This window comes from Belonocnema kinseyi, chromosome 5 (genome assembly GCF_010883055.1).
Source record: "Belonocnema kinseyi isolate 2016_QV_RU_SX_M_011 chromosome 5, B_treatae_v1, whole genome shotgun sequence".
NCBI classification, from domain to species: Eukaryota; Metazoa; Arthropoda; class Insecta; order Hymenoptera; family Cynipidae; genus Belonocnema; species Belonocnema kinseyi.
This window is the reverse complement of record NC_046661.1, coordinates 2,518,519-2,527,957: the sequence shown is the minus strand read 5'-3', so window position 1 is coordinate 2,527,957 and position 9,439 is coordinate 2,518,519. Positions and strand designations below refer to the sequence as shown.

Sequence of the window (9,439 nt, the reverse complement as noted above, 5' to 3'; positions counted from 1 at the left end):
TACAATGTACTACATTCTTAGCTTAAATCTGAAGCCTATTTTAACTTACACATATAAACGCTCACAGGAAACGCAGAAATATATAGCCGAGTATATCTGGAAGTCGCTTATACACTAAATGTAAAATACAATAGCGCTAATGAGAAAAATGCGACCTTACTGAGGAGGACCCATGCGTATCCTATTGTAAAAAATATGAATTAACTCGCCCGCCAACTTCAAATGAAGATTTTGAATAAAAAGTTAAAATTTGTTATTTTTACAAGAAAAATACCAGAGGGTATATCAATCTACAGGCAAATTTGTTTAATTTAACTGGTTGCATATATGGGAGAGACACACAAAATTAGGAGAAAAATCTATCCAATCACATGAAATATCACAGATTTCATATCACATGATGACATATAGTACTTTAAAATAATCTTTCCATTTTTTCTATTTTTAAAGAAATTATATACAAATTTAAAATAAGTTACATTTAAGCTTGTTTCAAGTTTTAAGTTGAATTGTTAACTTCTTAAATTATTATACTCTTAGTTTAAAATTCATAGTTCTTAAATCATATATTTAAAAAATTTTCCATTTTTAAACATAGTTTTTTGAGATGAAGTTCTCACTACTTCAACATTTGATAATTAAAAGGGGTTGAAATTTAAAACTTGAGATAAAAAGCATTCTTAGTTGATCAACTTTTTACAAATTAATATTTTTGTTAATTGAACTATGCATTAAGTATTATAAAGTTAACAATAATTCATTTTCCCAGACGACTCTGAAAACGTTCAAAAAATGTAAGCGTCCAAATGATTCAATTTCCAATTTTATTTAAATACAATTTCAGTCTCAAATATTCCATTTTCCACCTCTAAAAATAAAAATTTAATTAATTAGAAAAAAGAACAATTATTTAATTAGTAGCAATATTTGGCTGTGTATATAAAACGAGCAATTATAACTCAAATATTGAAAACTAGACATTTTTAAATAGAAAGCCTTGATTCATCAAAATCCCAAAGAGGTAAAAACTTTTAACTTAGTTATTTTAATTGTTTTTACTTTGAAACTGTTTAATTTTTAAGTGAAATAATAAAATTTCGATGTAGGAAGACTAAAAAGCACTTGTTATTTTGACAAAATAAGTTTAGAAGATTATTTAAAAATATTTTAGTAGATATCCAAAATTGTCGAATCTGAATATTTTAAGGCAATTTTTCTAATTTTGCACTTTTGTTTAATGTGCGAAAAATTTGAATAATTGAAAAAAGTGTACCTTTTTGACGATTTTCGAATACATTTTTTTTTTAATTTAAGGGTTTCGAAAGGTTTCAAAATAATAAAAATTTTTTGTTTATATTCTTCGGAAGATTTATATTTATTTATTTTTATTTTGGAAAAATCATTTTCATAAATTGTTTTAAAATATTTTAAAAAAGAAAAAAATGTAAACAATAATCGATTTGAAGCTACGTATATAGTTGAAGATTACTTTCAATTGTGTACTTTTCAATTCTCAATTCAATTGCGCAGTTAGCGCGCGAAAAAAAATAACAACAAAATTATAAAAGAAATCTACTGCCGGCGTCCGCAGGTACACGTGCACTCCCGCAAGTTGCACGAACGCGTTCGGCAAAATTCGAAATTGCTCGGACTTACTCGGGAACATAATAAAATAGCACTATATGAAAAATTCTGAGCACTTATACTCTTGTTCACATATTACGTAACGTTATTCTAAACCCTTTTACCTTCCCACACCCTAACTGAAGTCACCTAAAATTTATTTTGCATTAGTTTAAAAAACTTAATAGACGTTTTGTAAATAAAAATAGATTTTTAGGGTGAAGTGCGGTATACAAATACATTAAACAATGTCTGATTGGAATTTCTGTTGAAATTTTGAAAAGTTATTTCAAATGTAAAACGCTGCCCCAAAACATCCCCAATTTTCCTAGAAACTTGAATCACATTTATTTCTTCACTTGAGACCTTTCAAAGTTATTTTAATTAAGTGTGTGTGAGACTTTACCATATAGGTTTTCAGTTTCCACACATTTTGTTCAAAATTTTTAATTTGGAAAAAACATTAGTGTCCAGACATTTGCGTTAATTAACGTCTTGCTATCTTTTTGTTTAAAAACTTTCACATAAATCTGCATTTTTTTAATCTTCTGCACTTTAACAATTTTCATTCTTCTTCTTTAATCTTCGCTATATTTATCGAATGTTATGGTTTATTTTATTTTTTAATGTTACCACATTGAAACATTTTGCTTTAAAATCTTCTACCCTTTTATTCGAAATTTAAGGAAATATTTGATGCGTGATTAAGATTATATTATATGATATTTGATTATGGCACGATGTTGCTTTAAAAACTTTTAAACACTTTTTTTCAATTTTATGAAATAATTTGAAACATTTTGTAATCTTTTGTGCTGATCTCTTAGGACTTATTATTAAAAAAAGGTTTGAAATTTTCCCATGAATCTGAACTATACATTTTTCCTTCTCTTGACGCCCTAAAAAATTAAGTTTACCTAAATTTAAATTAAATTCTGGAAAATGGAAATAGTTATCTTGAAATATTCCATATTTTTTTAACAATTTTGAAATATTAAAAATTTTTAATTATTATTTCAAAATGAAATATTAACTGCTTAAAATTTCTCCACAACTGTTTAAAAAAAATTAATCTTAAAACCTTTCGAAATAATTAAGGCGCTTCTATTGTTCTAATTCTTAAAATAAGTTTTTTCAATAATTTTATTTTACTTATCTCTTTGAAAATTAAAAAAAAAAAACATATTACCCAGATGTAAAAAAAGAAAACATTTGTTTCTTCTTAAAAACACTGGAATTTTAATATGGCAACAAAATGTTAAGAAAAAATTATTGCGCAACATAGAATACTTTATTTAAAAAAAGTTAAAATTGAATCTTTATCTAGTTCGATGTTGTGAAAAAATTAGTCATCTAACAATTAATTAATTTTTTCATAAATGATAACATAAAAGCATTAAACAATAATTTTCATTCAAACATAGAAATAATTTGCAATATAAATTTTCTTTTAATATCACATTCATTTTTGCAAATTTGTTTTATTGAAAACTTTTGATACTAATTTCAGAAAAAAAATCAAACGTATTTCTATATGATTTGAAAAATCGAACGCAAATACATATTGCAGTATTTAGAATCATTTGAAAAAATATCTGATTGAAACAATATAATTGCAAATATAAATTAACTTTTAACATTCAAATTATATTCAATATTCCATTATATAACCTTTAAGAGAGGGACTATTCACTGAGTTTCGATGAGTGCAAGAATGCCGGGATTTCAAAGAGTGTGCGATCTTGACTCGAAATGAATTCAGAGTTGCGCTGAGTTGAGCTGAGAGAATACGTGAAGATCGGAAAGAGTTCAGAATGATTTGAAAGAATACTGAAAGAGTTTTTAAATGATCTTTGCGTTAATTCGGTGAAACCGGTCAACCGTATCTAATCCGCGAACATCGAAAAAGGTTGTGCAGCTAAGCAAGCGACCGACCGCGGCACAGTGGGCTGGATCAGGAATATACTATTCAAAATCACCTACAGCCTACAATTCTCAACCGATTTTCAATTTTCTTTAATAGAAATAATTAGCGGTAGTTGCGCAAGAGCATGTATGGAATATATTTTCGATTTATTTTCGAATATAATTGTTAAAATCATATCAACAATAATGTCAACATCATGAATTGTTTGCTTGAAAAGTAGATTTGTAAGTCGCATTTGCTTGATTTTATCGGCAAAATGATACTTGATCATGAAGATTTGTTTTCTTCTAGAAATTTCTTATTTTATAAACAAATGCAAAGTTTGTCCATTTATAGACACAAAATATTCGTTTTTGTTACTGATCGTCCTCAAAATATAGAAGTGGTGATTTTTAAAGACAAAGACTTGTCATTTTATATTATTTGTTAATTTTATAAACATTATGATAAATAAATATGAGTTTAAAGTAGAGTAATGTTTTACCTAAGTTTTGGTGAGGGTGGCTAAAATGTATTTCGTTTTAAAACTACTTTTCAATTTTTTAAGTAATTCAAAATTCACCGCTAATAGCTGTTAGTTCAGACTCTTCCACTAAATGGATGCCGCTAGATGCATTCTCACAAGAAATGTCATTTTTCTATATTATAGGTCCAGCAGGCTTGCAAGAGTGAATTGATTTTTTGTGATTTATCTTCAACTTATTTCGGCTTCGTCGTACGCAGGTTTGTGGTTATTATTATAAGCGACATTATTATTGTTATAATATTATTTGTTAATTCTTAGTAAATATTATTTACAAAATGGACTCTTTTAAAATCTCCAAGAGAGTACTTTTCGCCTTTCTTGTCGAAAATGACATTAAAGACACGAAAAAGTTGCTAAATTATTTGCAAGGGAAATATATTCTTGATGATGATCGCTTGGAAATAGTTGGCAGATACCTGAGCGGACACTCTCTTACACATTTCTATAAGAAGTGGAAGCCACCTTTTGCTATTAAAAGCAAATTTAAAATGAAGTTTGAGAAGTGGCTTAATTGAGATTTCTTTGTAGACTTTTCAGAGCTGACGAGAAGTCCTGGAAGAAGATTGAGTACGGAAAGTTTTGATGAAATTGCGGCTGCAACAAAGAGACGCAGATTGATGACCATAGAGGAAACTTATTCGGCAATCGAGATTCAAGAAGTATTTTTCCGAACATTGAGAACTACTGGAAAAACAGAAACTCCTAATGCAATTGTGTCTCTTCTAACCGATACCAGTTGTGATTCAGATGTTTTTTATAATTCAGGTAAAGAAGTAGAATGTTACTATTTCCATAAAGTCTTATATCTAGTTTCTTATACTATTTCCTGTGATGGCACAATTTAGGACTTATTAGCAAACGAGTGAGCGATCGAATAAAAGCGAGAGTACAAGAGAGAGAGAGCGAGAGAGAGAGCATGAGAACGCAAACGCATCTTAGTCTACTTAAATTTTACCTTACCATTACTTACAATTTTTACGCTTTTAATCTAAGCGACTTCCGTTTCCTTTTTCTTTCACTTTTGTATACCTCCATTTACCTTTTTCACGTGAATTCCTTCATTCTCTCTCATTCGCTCCTCTAGCACCCTCCAAATCCTTTATCCATTCTCCTCCTAATCCCTCTTCCCCCAGAATCTTAACCACATTTTCTTGCCAGCTTCCTTGATCTTCCATTCCTCTTCTACATCCTTCCCATAAATGCTCCCATGTTTCCTCCCATTCACATATTCTACACTTTCTGTTCTCTTCTTTTTCCCTGTACATCCCCTCCCTTACCTCGTTTTCCAATCTAAATCTTGCTATTCTGGTCCACCTTCTCTCTCCCCATCCCTTTTCTAAATACTTTGACATCCCTTCCTTTTGTATCATCTTATACCATTTATTGTATTTTGATTCCTCAATCGCCCCCCATCTTTCTATTAATTGTCTTTCTCTTTCGCTTTTTTCCAATTCTTCATAGTTTACTCCAGCCCCGTCTTCTACTTTTTTTTTAATTAGAGAACTCCCTCCATTCTTCTTCCCATCTCGCTAATTCGATCGGCCTCCCTCTACAGAAAAATCTTTAGCTTTAATGGAAGATGCCAAATTATCTAAGTATCAATACAATGTCATTCAATTTCAGGCTAAAACGCGAAATGCGGATATTAAGCTCGTATTAACCTTCAGTCTCTGATCAATTACTCAATAACACGACTTTTTGAAGACCCTAATTTAAAACTTCCTCCTATAGACAAGAGGGTGAAAACTTGTAATTTAGATTTACTCATGAAATATGGCGGCGATGGAGCTTTAGATCAGGGAACGTATAATTAGATGCTTGCGAACGACGATTCATATATGACAGTGTTTACGATATCGATGGTACCATTATGCCTAGCACTCTCTGATACACTTTCATCGGCAAGCTGCTACATTTGTGGGGCTAAGCCAAGTGAAATGAACATACTTGATCGTCTGAAGCTGAAGGAAGAGATTATCACCAACTTGGAATATGGTATTTCTCCTTTACATACAAAGATGCGATCTTTTAAATGTATAAACCATACAGGTTGTCGTATAGATTTCAAAAATAGATGTGCAAAGACAGAGGAAGAAAAAAGCAAAAGGACGCTGCTCATACTCGAATCTGTAAGGAGTTTAAAGAAAGGCCTGGTCTGATCATAGATCAGCCAAGGCATATAACTGGTAACTTGGATAGTGGTAACACCGCCAGAAGAGTTTTCGTGAATTCTGACCTAGCTGCTGAAACAAAAGAAGTGAATAAAGCATTGATTGTTAGGTTTTCTCAAATTTTGCACATGTTGACAAGTAGTAGCACGAAAGTTCCTCCCATGTTTTCTAACAAGTTCGCATTTGAAACTGCACAATTATACGTCAGTCTTTACTCGTGGTATTTTATCCCTCCAAAAGTACACAAAATGTTGCTACATGAAGCAAAGGTTATTATTTAAGGCAGAAAAGGGGCAAGAATGAAGTTTAAATCGATCCTGAAAATCTTGAAATGATTGAAAAGTACAACTTGGAAGCTAATTCTTCTGAATCGTCACAAAACATCACGACTGATACAGTTTGAAGGCAATAAGAGAGAAAAACGATGAATTTCTACCCAAAAATGTCCCAACAATGCATTTGTTTCTATAATTTTTTTGTGAAATTAACAAATAATATCGAATCACAAGTCTTTATCGCTAAACATCACCACTTATATATTTTAAAGATGATCAGGAAGAAAAAACGATACTTTCTGTCTATAAATGGACAAACTTTGCATTTGTTTATAAAATTTGTTTATAAAATAAACAAATAATGTCGCATGACATGTCTGCATCACTAATAATTAACACTAATACAAACTGAAGGCGATAAGAAAGAAAAACGATTACTTTCTGCACATAAATGACCAATCTATGTATTTGTTTATATAAATTGTTTATGAAGTAAGCAAATTATAGCAGAAAACAAATTTCTATGATCATCCTGCTTAAAATGTCAGATAAAAACCACTCAGAAACCAGATAGGGATCGAATAGAAACCCATTTGGTTTCTAACTGTCTCTTACCGCATCTTAACTGGTCTCAATTTCAATATATGGAATGTAGCCGGGTCACAACCAGTCCTTATATGGGAAATGGTGACAAGAAATAAGTTGTAAAAATCTTCTAATCAGTCCTAACCAAGTTCTACTCAGAATTCGGGAACAGAAATGAAATATTGTTGGATTGAAGTTATTTTCTAACTGGTCTCTAACCGATTCCTGAAAGACACTTAATACTGGTGTGTACTTTAACCAATCCTAACCGGGTTCTATCCGGCGAACGAGAATAGGAATTAAATATTTTCAAAGACCAAAGTTAGGTTCTTACTGGGCTTTAACCGGTTCCTAAAAGGCACTTGGCATTGGTGTGTGTTCTAACCGGTCCTACCCGGTCTACCCTGAATTTGGGAACCGAAATTAAATATTGTCAAAGGCTGAAGTTAGTCTCTAACGGGTCTCTAATATATTTTCAAAAGGCACTTGATACTGGTGTGTACTTTAACCCGTCCTACCCGGGGTCTATCAGGCGATCAAAAAGATAAATTAAATATTGTCGAAGACCAAAGTTAGCTTCTAACTGGTCTTTAACAGTTTCCTTAAAGGCACTTTACACTGATGTGTGTTCTAACCGGTCCTAAGCATGTTTTATCTAGCGGTCGATGACAAAAAAGATTTTTTGTGAAATAGCGAAGCTAATTTCTAACTGGTCCCTTACCGGTTCGTAAAAGGCACTTGATAGTGGCGTGTACTTTAACCGATCCTAACCGGGTCTATCCGGTGGTCGAATAGAGGAATTAAATATTTTCAAAGACCAAGGTTATCTTCTAATTGGTATCTAACCGGTTTCTAACAGTTATTTAACGCTGGTGTGCGTTCTTATCGGTCATAAACGGGTTCTGTCCGGAATTTGGGAACAGAAATTAAATATTGTTGAAAACCAAATTTAGTTATTCAGAAGTGCTCTACTATAACCTTATTGACAATGAAATTCTTCTATTGAATCAGGATCTAGTTTTTCCCGTACATGTTAATAAAAATTTATTTGGGCTTATTATGCGTTGAAACTTACATGACACATTAAAATAGGTCTTTCTTTTTGACAGAAATGTGTTTTTACACTGTAAACGATGGGAATTGTATTTGAAATGTTTCTTCTCTAAATACTTACCTTTACTATTTATCACTGTTTTAAGCTGCACAGAACAAATGTAAAACACTTTAATGCAATATATCCTAATGTGACATTTCATGGTCTGCGTACTTAGAAGTGGAAATTAAAAAAAGCATTAAATTCCTATAAAATTCTCGTAAAACCTAAATCGATTCTTTCACTCTGAAAGTCAGAAGACGTAATCGCTAATTTTGAATTAAAATAATCATCACCGTGCAAATTTTATCATGAACGTGTGCTATTTTGAACTGAATTTCGGATTTAACAGCTCAAAGTACATAGGAAGAAAATGGTCTCTGAAAAAATTCTTAAACTTTTCTTTCTTATTTTTTTGTGAACAGACAAACAAAAGAAAAGTTCAAGAAATTTGACAGAGAACATTGTATTTCAATGTATTTTGAGGTTGTGAATCCCAATTTGAGGTCAAAATAGAACTTTGTCCGGTAAATTTGGGACATAACACCCAAAAACCGTTATTTTTATACTAGAAAATAAAGTTATTTCAGGTTAGGTGCTAAACTAATCAGACGAGGTGCCATTTTGTCCTCAACTTCAGATGCAACGCTTCAAAATACGTATAAATACAATTGTCTTCGGGAAAGTTCTTGACTTTCTTTTACTGTGTAATCTTCTTCGAAAAATATAAGAATTGATTTAACTTCTTCATATAATCAATCAATTTATTTATTTTACAGATCAAAAGAAAGATTAATTTATTGCGATTATATTTTCGTACATGTCTAGATATAAGAGACGTGCGTTTTAAGTATAATTAGGTAAGAAATATAACCAAATCCTTTGAATTCCGGGTAAGACCCGCGTACGAACCTCATACAAACATTTGTTTTTACATAGAACCCGATTAAGTGCCGGGTATACAGCGGAGAGAAAAAACGGTTAAATTTCGGGTAGGAATCAGATAAAATCTGGGCAAAAGTATTTTATGGGCCCAGTTACAAATCGGATACCAATATCGCTTGATGTAGCATAGAAACCGGTTCGCCGACTGTTACAAACTGTGGAAGAAATTAGGATAGAAACTGTTTAAGAACCTGGTACAGTCTGTCAAGTTAAAGCGTGGGTGGCTTTACTCGCAGTCGGTAAGGTGTATCGACATGATTTTGTTGTCAAAATATTAAGAAGAGCTCCCTCTTT

At 31.4% G+C, this 9,439-nt stretch overlaps 1 protein-coding gene across 1 annotated transcript in view; it reads right to left on the bottom strand.

Annotated features, from left to right (window-relative positions):
* The window catches only part of LOC117172847, a 44,258-nt gene that overhangs the window by 2,847 nt on the left and 31,972 nt on the right, over nt 1–9,439 (bottom strand). Inside the window, exon 3 of the mRNA XM_033361099.1 lies at nt 50–181. The gene's annotated coding sequence lies outside the window, so the exon portion shown is untranslated. The remainder of the gene's footprint in view (nt 1–49; nt 182–9,439) is intronic.